Source organism: Hyaena hyaena, unplaced genomic scaffold (assembly GCF_003009895.1).
Source record: "Hyaena hyaena isolate Hyena2069 unplaced genomic scaffold, ASM300989v1 scaffold_43, whole genome shotgun sequence".
NCBI lineage: Eukaryota > Metazoa > Chordata > Mammalia > Carnivora > Hyaenidae > Hyaena > Hyaena hyaena.
The window spans coordinates 272,164-281,814 of NW_024080675.1; positions in this window are offsets into that span (position 1 = coordinate 272,164).

Consider the following 9,651-nt stretch of genomic DNA (forward strand, 5'->3'; position numbering starts at 1 on the left):
ATGCAGCTTGTTCATGCTCTCCTCTGACACTCCATTGCTCAGTCTCTTCATTCTCCTCGGTGTCCAAGGAATCCCTGCTGAGGGCTGCTCTTACTCCTTAATATCTTCCCAGAAAGATAACCCTAGGAGCCCTAAAAGACCAAGCCAGGCAGCAAGATCATTCGTCAGAGGTTAGCTCAATTCTGTAACATCCACAAGTCTCTGCACTGTAGGGACTCACAAATCTGCAAAGCCCCATTCAGGACTGAGAGATAGGAATAAGAAAGCATTTAGGGTAGAGAAGAGAGAAAGGCTAACCTAAATTTCATATTCTGACTGCCAAACTCCTAGAATTGTACCTCTGTTTTAAAAGCCTGGACATCAAGAGCTCTTAACTTAATCAGCCCATACAGGTTAGGAAAGAAAGGGGTGAGTGCTGTAATGTTTTCATCAAAGACGACTGCAGAACATACACTCATACATACATTCCATCAGCCTTCCAGACTAATTTACTGACTATTATAAGACCACTATTTAAATCTTCCCTGTTTCAAATTAACTCTTGAGTTTGCCACCACTCTAGCAGGCTAAGATGTAGTATTAGGTTAGAAAAATGAGAAACCATATAAAAAAAAAAAAAAAAGAAAGGAAACATTCCACAACCATAAAGAATTAGGAAACCACTGTACCAGACTACAGGATTCTGCAAGGGAAAGAACTATGTCACCATGACAACCTGGGATATTTTTATTGAGAGAGTTGATAGGTTATACAGAAACATTTTTCAGAATTTGGAGGTTGAAAGTGATGTATAAGAACATGTGTGGGAGTTGAGAGACATTTCAAATTTGGATTTTCATCTCTTTTTTTCATCTTTTCCTTGCAATCTACATGTTGCCAAATCTTGTGTTTTAAGGGCAAAGGGATAAAAGTAACTTTTATATCCCATATTCATATAGAAGCATTATGGACACGTGTGTATATGTAACTTCACTACTTAGAAGGTTTTCATTAACAAAGAATACAAAGTTTCTTGACAGCAGGAGAAATTTATATCAATTAATAACTCAAAATAGTTTATTATACATTCGCATACCCATCCTTGGCTTAAAAACATGAAAGTATCAGATAGATATTTCTGTCATTTATTGAATCCATACTATATTACTTCTCATTTGACTTTATAACATTTTTGTCTTCTATTTTTAATTTCCCTTGTACCATTTCCCAAGGAGTCTGCATAAAGTTCTGTTACATGTGTATTATCTACTTGGTATATGCTAGTTTACTTAACAAAGTGTATGTATTCAATGTTATTTTGCCTACAAAGCAGACACAAAATAAAACAAAATGTTTCTGCCTCTCTGTGTCTTATAACAGATACTTCACAGCTATCATTTTATTCAAACTTCACAATATTTCATAGGTATTATTATCCCCATTTTAGAGATGAAGTAACTGTTATCAAGAATGTGATATAATTTGCTAACTCCATAGGGAAGTGTCGGGTCTGTATTAAAATCCAGGTCTATTGGACTCTTGAGAGTCTTCCCATATCCCATGTCACATTGAATTTCAATGTCCTCATAATTCTTGAGGCACAGACTTTGCACTAATAAATAAACAAATTATTTCTGGACAATAAGGCAATATAATCCAATATATTTATACTTCCAGTTAAGATACCTGTAAGTTCTTGTATTGAAAACATCCTCTGCTCTAAACACATAGCAATGACACATAAAATATAAAAAGAGAAATTAAGAAACAAACACAGGTATCTGGGTGGCTCAATCAGTTGAGTATCCAACTCTTGATGGTGGCTCAGGTCATGGATTCACAGGTTGTGGGATCAAGCCCCACACTGGGCTCCATGCTGGGCATGAAGCCTGCTTGGGATTCTCTCTTTCTCTCTCTCTCTCTCTGCCCCTCCACTGCTTGTGCTCATTCTCTCTCTCTCTCTCTCTCTCTCAAACTAAATTAAAAAACAAACCATTATCATGCTCAGAACTCATATAAACCTCTCTGAGGCCCCAAACACCAAAGCTGAAGCCTGCTGGGCTCCCCATCTAGGAATTTTGCTCTGCTGCGTAGGGGAACCAAAAATCTTCCCAAGAAAGGGAAGGCTTAGATTCAGGTTCACTGCTAAAACTAGGGGCTTCTTCACCCGTGAAAGAAGTTGAAGAGGACTGCAGTGACTGCTTCTAGAGCCATGGCTTAGGGAGCCAGGAGAAAGGTGACACAGTACCACATCCAGGACCTGGGCCAAGCTGCCCACTAGATCAGAGACCGGATCTGTAATTTCTCTTAATAGCATAGCTAGACAAGCCTAAGCCAGGAATATAAGTCCTGATTCTGGTCTGGGAGTCCCTTGGGGGAAAGTAGAGGCAACTAAGAGTTAACAAAGAGTGAGAAAAGAAAACAAATTTCCTAATCAGGATGTCTGCATACCAAAATTCCAACACATATGAGGAAACTCAGAACACTGACCAACAAAATTAAAAAAGAAGAGAGAAATTCATTCCAGATGAAATGAACATAAGAAAATGATCTGAAAATGAGTTTTAAATAGCATGTAAGCATATTTGAATATTCTCTAAGAAAGTTAAAAGAAAAAATACAAGGAATTATAAAAGCAAGGAGAAATTTTTTTTAAAAAGGTTGATGCGGAAAAGCATCTACTAGATATCCTGGAAATAACAAAATATAGTCACTGAAATAAACACTCAATAGATAAAATACACTCTAGTATGGTCTCAGCTGAAGAAAAAGTTTGGTAAATTAATAGAACTGAAGCTTCCCCCAGATCTCCACATAGCAAGAGAAATGAAAAGAAGGAGAGGAAAGTGAAGGAGGAGGACAGGAGGAGGGGTTAAGAGTAGTCAGAAGATAAAAGAATTAAGAGGATTTAATAGTGATCTAATAGGAATACCAGAAAAAAATAATAGAGGAAATGGTGGGAAAACAATATTCACAGAGATAATGGGGTTAGCATTTCTGAATTGAACAAAGAAATTTTCAGAATGGAAGTTCACACTGAATACTAATTAGTAAAAAGCTATTCCAGGGCACCTGGTGGCTCAGTCTGTTAAGCATCTGAACTCGGTTCAGGTGATGATCTCATGGTTCAGGAGTTCAAGGCCCACATCAGGCTCTCTCTGCTCTCAGCACAGAGCCTGCTTTGGATCCTCTGTCCCCCTCTCCCTGCCCCTCCCATACCTTTGCTCTCTCTCTGTCTCTCTCAAAATAAATAAACTTTAAGAAAAAAAAAAGAAAAAAGCAATTCCACATATACAAAGTAGATCTTAAAAACCAACAGGAGAAAGGACAATTTAGCTGCAATGGAATGACATTTAGACTTACAGCAGACTTTTAATCAGCAACAATAGATGTTAGAACACAAGAGTAATTAAGAATACTATGGAAAAATAACTGTGGGTCTCAAAGTATACCAAACCCTAAATTATCATTCAAGAAAGAAACCAAAATAAAGATATTATCAATGACACAAAAACTAAGAGATTTTATCACAAACATTTGCTAAAAGGAAAAACAAGAAAGAGCAAAGAAATTGTTATGAATATGTTGGTGAATTTGCTTACTATTAAAAGGCTAACTTTGAGGGAACAAAATAAACTAAGAAATATGGGTAGCAATGTTTAGTGAAGAGTTAACGTCTGCTAAAGTCTTATTTGGGAAGAAGATAGAAATAAGATTTTTATTAGATTTTTTTTGTTGGGAATAGAAATGAAATTAGTATTTGGCATAAGGGAATTTTTAGACACACCTAGTAGAAGTATAACCATTTTGGAGAGCAATTTCTAGCAGATGAGGACATATTCCCTCTCACCCAGCAATTCCAATTCTGGGCACATGTAAAGAAAACATCCCAGGGGCACCTGGGTTGCTCAGTCAGTTGAGCGTCCAACTATGTCTCAGGTCATGATCTTGCAATTCAGTTCATGAGTTCATGCCTCACGTTGGGCTCATCGGGCTCACAGCTCAGAGACTAGAACCTGCTTCAGATTCCGTGTCTCCCTCTCTCTACCCCTCCTCCGCTGGCGTTCTGCCTCATTCTCTATCTCAAAAATAAATAAACATTAAAAAATAAGTAAATAAAATGTTTTTAAAAAATCACAATGTGGGGCACCTAGGTGGCTCAGTCGGTTAAGCATCCGACTTCAGGTCAGGTCATGATCTCACAGTCTGTGGGTTCGAGCCCCACATCAGGCTCTGTGCTGATGGCTCAGCCTGTTTCAGATTCTGTGTCTCCCTCTCTCTCTCTGCCCCTTCCCCACTCATTCTCTGTCTCTCAAAACTGAATAAATGCTAAAAACAATTTTTAAAAAAAATCACAATGTGAGCAAGGAGACATAGAATATTCATAACAGCACTGGTAATAATAGTAAAAAACTATAAACAACATAAATATGTGTCAGCAGAACAAAGGATTAGTAAATTGTGATTCGTATTTGGAATACTGTGTTTAGTAGAAAAAAGTGAATGAACCAGAATTAGAGGTAGAAACACGAGTAAAATCTTAATATTTGTTGCAGAAAGAGAATAAAAAACAAGTTGCAGAAAGATACAGAGCATACCATTCAAGTTTTAAAATATTTTAGATAAAATATTACATGTTGTTTGTAATACTTAAAATAAATGGAAAAGCTTAACAGCACACGAGAATGAAAAGAGCCAAAATCAGGACAGTAGTTACCTTTGGGAAGATGAAGGGGAATGGCATTGTGTATGGGGTACCAAGAGCCTTCAGTTATATTTGTAATACTTCCTTTTTTAAAAAAGTTTATTTTGTTTATTTTGAGAGAGAGAGAACATGAGCAGGGGAGGGGCAGAGAAAGAGAGAGACACAGAATCCAAAGTAGGCTCCAGGCTGTGAGGTGTCAGCACAGAACTGGACTTGGGGTCGAATTCGTGAGCCGCGAGATCATGACCTGAGCTGAAGTCGTACACTTAACTGACTGGGCCACCCAGGTGCCCCTTGTAATACCTTATTTCTTATGCTGGGTGTAGGGATAAATGAATAAATGGATGAGTGAATGAATTTTAACTGCAAATATCATTGGAGTATACCTGATAAAGAGGTATAACTAAAATAGTATCTGGAAATATTATTTAAATTGGAACCTAACAAACTACATATGTTATGCTCTTATTATGGCAATAACTTTCTTTCCTCTAGCTTTATTGAGGTATGATTGACAAATAAAAACTGTATATATTAAGGCGTACAACATGATGTTTTGATATACGTATACATTTTTAAATGATCATCACAATCAAGCTACTATAATATATCCATCACCTCACAGTTACTATTTGTGTGTGTGTGTGTGTCTGTGTGTGTGTGTTGAGGACATTTAAGATCTACTCTCTAGCAAATTTCAAATATACGTTATTATTAACCATACTCATCACGGTATATATTAGGTCTCACAACTTCTTCATCTTATAACTGCAAGTTTGTACACTTTGAGCAATATGGTATTACCTTCTGATTCCTCCTGTCCTCTGGAAGCCAGTGAAGGCCTTTTCCAGGTGTATCAAAGTAAAACGTTTCTGTTTCAGTTTGTTTTGGACTCTTCTTCTACCTCCTGGCTCTGCCTTGTTTGCAGATCCAATCCGGACATCCCAGTCCAGATGCTGAAATGGTCACTTACCTGCTCAAGGATTGGAAAAACAATTTTCAGATAATTCCAAGTCTCTCTGCTATTGTTCAAAATGTGCATCCTGAGTATTATTTTCTCTTCCGCCACATTTCCGTAGCTCTAGCCATCTCTATTTCTAGCTATACAGCACTTAATTCTGTCGTGAGCTTCTATGTGCCTCTGTTGCACTCTGAAAAGTGCTTCCACTCGTGACTTACTCCTCAGGAGGAGACACACTCTCTGACTTCATGCCACTACATCTCTCCATCCTCATCTCTGCTCCATAGACAGCCTTGGCAGTTTCAGTGGAAGAGAGGGGGCAGTCTTACCTGCTTTATAGTTTTGGGCAGGAAGAATGTTCATAGACCAAGAGTAAACACAGAAACACAAAAACTCATCAGTCTAGGTATTAAAGAACTGTGCCCTTTCCCAGTGGGCACAGAATTCTTGAGAGTCCCCACATCACAGAAGTGTGGGATTTTAAGCACTTCCACTTTCTTTGAAACGTCAGTCCCACTGAGAGGTTTAACTCACACCTGACTGCCATATTTGCTACTCACATCCCAGCCCAGTCAATTCAAATTCCTGAGGTCTTAAGCAGTCCCCTAGTACCTGATGAATATCTGTATGCTTGTCTAAAAAACTTGGTTTCCCTTTAGTAGACACCTTGAACCCCGAGGTTTTTTTGACTGCCCTTCTTCACTGCCTCAATCCCTGACTATCTGTGCAGTTATGATGGGATGGTATTTTGAAACATCAATGTCTCTACCCATTTCTTGTTAGCACTAAACTACGTCAAGAAAGAAATGACCTGCTCACTGGAGATTGACCTTAATTATCTAAACTTCAATTCTTAAAACATTTCTGATTAGTTTCTATAATAATATACTTTTCTTTTTTTTTTTTAAATGTTTTATTTATTTCTAGGAGAGAGAGAGACACACACAGTGTGAGCAGGGGAGGGTCAGAGAGAGAGGGAGTCATAGACTGAAACAGGCTCCAGGCTCTGAGCTGGCAGTCAGCACAGAGCCCGACGCGGGGCTCGAACCCACGAACCGTGAGATCATGACCTAAGTGAAAGTCGGACGCTTAACCGACTGAGCCACCCAGGCGCCCCAATATATTTTTCTTTTAAGTAGATCACATTTAAAGTGTTTTTATTTCTTTTTTTCAGGTAATTTTAGAAATTAAATTTATGGAAGTGCTAGGGCACCTGGCTGGCTCAGTCAGTGTAGCATGTGACTCTTGATTTCTGGGTTGTGGGCTCAAGCCCCACACAGGGTACAACGCTTACTTAAAAATAAAATCTTTAAAAAATTTATACAAGTGCTCATTTGTCTCTATAAGCCAATCAGAGCACAGCTCCTTTAATAAAATATACTTCATAATTTAACTTATTGACATCGTCCAGATGTAGGACATCTCATTTTCATATAATGAGAGGTAAAGCCCTCATAAATAACAGACACATAGACACATAGACATCTAGAGAGTTTATGGCTTTGAGTCTACAATTTCAGCCACATGTCAAGAATCAACACAGAAACACAAAAACTAGTCCAGATACCAAAGAATTGTTCTTCCCAGTAGGCACAGAATTTGTGAGCTCAAAATAAGAAACAAAGACAAATGAACAAGAATAACAAACTAGGGGTGCCTGGGTGGCTTAGTCGGTTAAGCTTCCGGCTTTCGCTTAGGTCATGATCTCGCGGTTTGTGGGTTCGAGCCCCGCGTCGGGCTCTGTGCTGACTGCAGCTCAGAGCCTGGAGCCTGCTTTGGAGTCGGTGTCTCCCTCTCTCTCTGACCCTCCCCTGCTCACGCTGTCTCTCTCTCTCTCTCTCCTAGAAATAAATAAAAATATTTAAAAAAAAAAATAACAAAACTAGATTCTCTGCTGTCTTTCACCCAATACCAAAAAAAAAAAAAAAAAAAAAAAAATCTCTGTAAGTCATTTATCCTTTTACAGAGATCACCAAGTGGCCAGACCATACTACCAAATTGCCAATCACTACTGCCACCAGAGAGGCATAATTTATTAACCATACACAAGCCAAAACACAAAACTGGTGGAGAAGAAAATTAAAATTAGGAAAACAGAGATTGAAAAATTCTGTTGTGCTTCAGAGTCACCTCTGAAAGCAGAAGAAATACATGGACTTGGCAATCCATGAGCTAGAGCTCTCTGGTCATGAGTTCATCTGGTTCTATCAGATGAAGACACTGGGCATCTTGGTGGGAACTGTAAATCTGTTAAAGGATAATTCTAAAAGAAATAATTTAAAAGGTAGTTATACAAAATGATTTTATTAACTCTTTTATTAACTCTCTCTGACACATATTACAGTCTGTTCCAGGAGAATCCAAAAAGCAGACACTTTACAGATGAGGAATATTGACCTTGCAAATGGATGCAAAACTGGCTTTTCTACAGAGAAAGAAAGTTTTCCCTCCACTGAATTGAACTCAACTCACTGTTCATAGATAATAATCATTTGTATTACCATCTGTTCTCTAAAAGTTAACTTTAATCACTACAGAATTCTAAAATAGTCTGATTCAAGATAAAGGTGAGTATCTTTTAATATCAGACAATCCTCCAAACGCCAGCATTCCACTGAAAGGACAGCCATTAATCTTTTTTGCTTATTTCAAAGTGTTACATTTCTCCTTACACATTACAAACCAGAGGATATAGGATGTACTAAAGGGAGAAGTTTCTGTTCATTCACATATCTGCCCTACTTCTGATCCTGTGTTAATCATTCAATCAAAAATGTCTACAATCTTATTCTGTGTCCTTAGCACAGCACTAGGTGCGGTAAATTTTGAAAAAAAATGGGTCATGATCCTTGCTCACAGGGTATTTACAAGCTCATTATGGAAATAAGACATACAAGATAGTAGTCAATAAATATAATAAACTGCAAAACTTTCAGTACAATAAGAAAATACAGCAGTATAAAATAGAAATACATCTGACCATTATTATTCATGCAGTATGTATTTGTGAATTTGTCTACCTACTAAAATTTATCTCCAACTCCAAAATCAATACTTGCAAGTGCTTTTGCAGTCATTCATGGACGTATGCAGAGTGGTGAAAAATGTCGTATATTCCCAGCTGAGGTGTAAGGAAGCAAAGCTTGCTTTCTTCTTTCGGCTCTCACACTACAAACAACTGTCCTCTTCACAGTCTATTTAGTACCATGTTTTTCACATTTTTGTGTTTTTTGTGGGTGATTTTGCTGTTTAAAATGACCCCCAAGGGTAGTGCTGTAGTGCTGTCCTAAGCACAAGAAGTCTGCGATGTGCCTTATGGCGAAAATAAATGTGTTAGCTAAGCTTCACTCAGGCCTGAGTTATAGTGCTATTGACCACGAATTCAATGTGAAGGAGTCAAAAATATATACTAAATGAAGTGTCTTTAACCAGAAACACATATTTAAAAAAAAAAATAGGTTAAGCATCAATCAGGTGACTAAACTATGACCGGAGGCTCAGGGGAACCTAGGCCTGTATTTCCACTAGAGGCAATGGTTCCGTATTCACTAATTCGGCGTTGGCAGTAACTTTATACAAGACTAGCCATCACAGCTGATGGCAATCAACTATACTTCTACTGAGGGAAAATGTTTTTCAAGTACATCAGATTTCTTTATTAACATACAAGAGAACAAAAAACGGCTTCCCAAGAAATGACTCCATTCACTGCTCTCCCAAAAAGCTTACAAAAGCAGTAATTCTGCCTTGCAGTAGCCTTTGCTCCTCCCCACTTTATACTTCTTTCTTCCTCAGTTTCTCTCTCTTCCTCCCTCTCTCTCGTTCTCAGAGGGGTCTCCACCTAAAGAATGTTTTCCAATCATCTAGAATCCTATGCTAATATTGAGAGACACCACACACACACACACACACACTATTGAGAGACACTACACACACACACACACACACACACACACACACACACACACACACACACACACACACACACACACACACACGCGAGCCC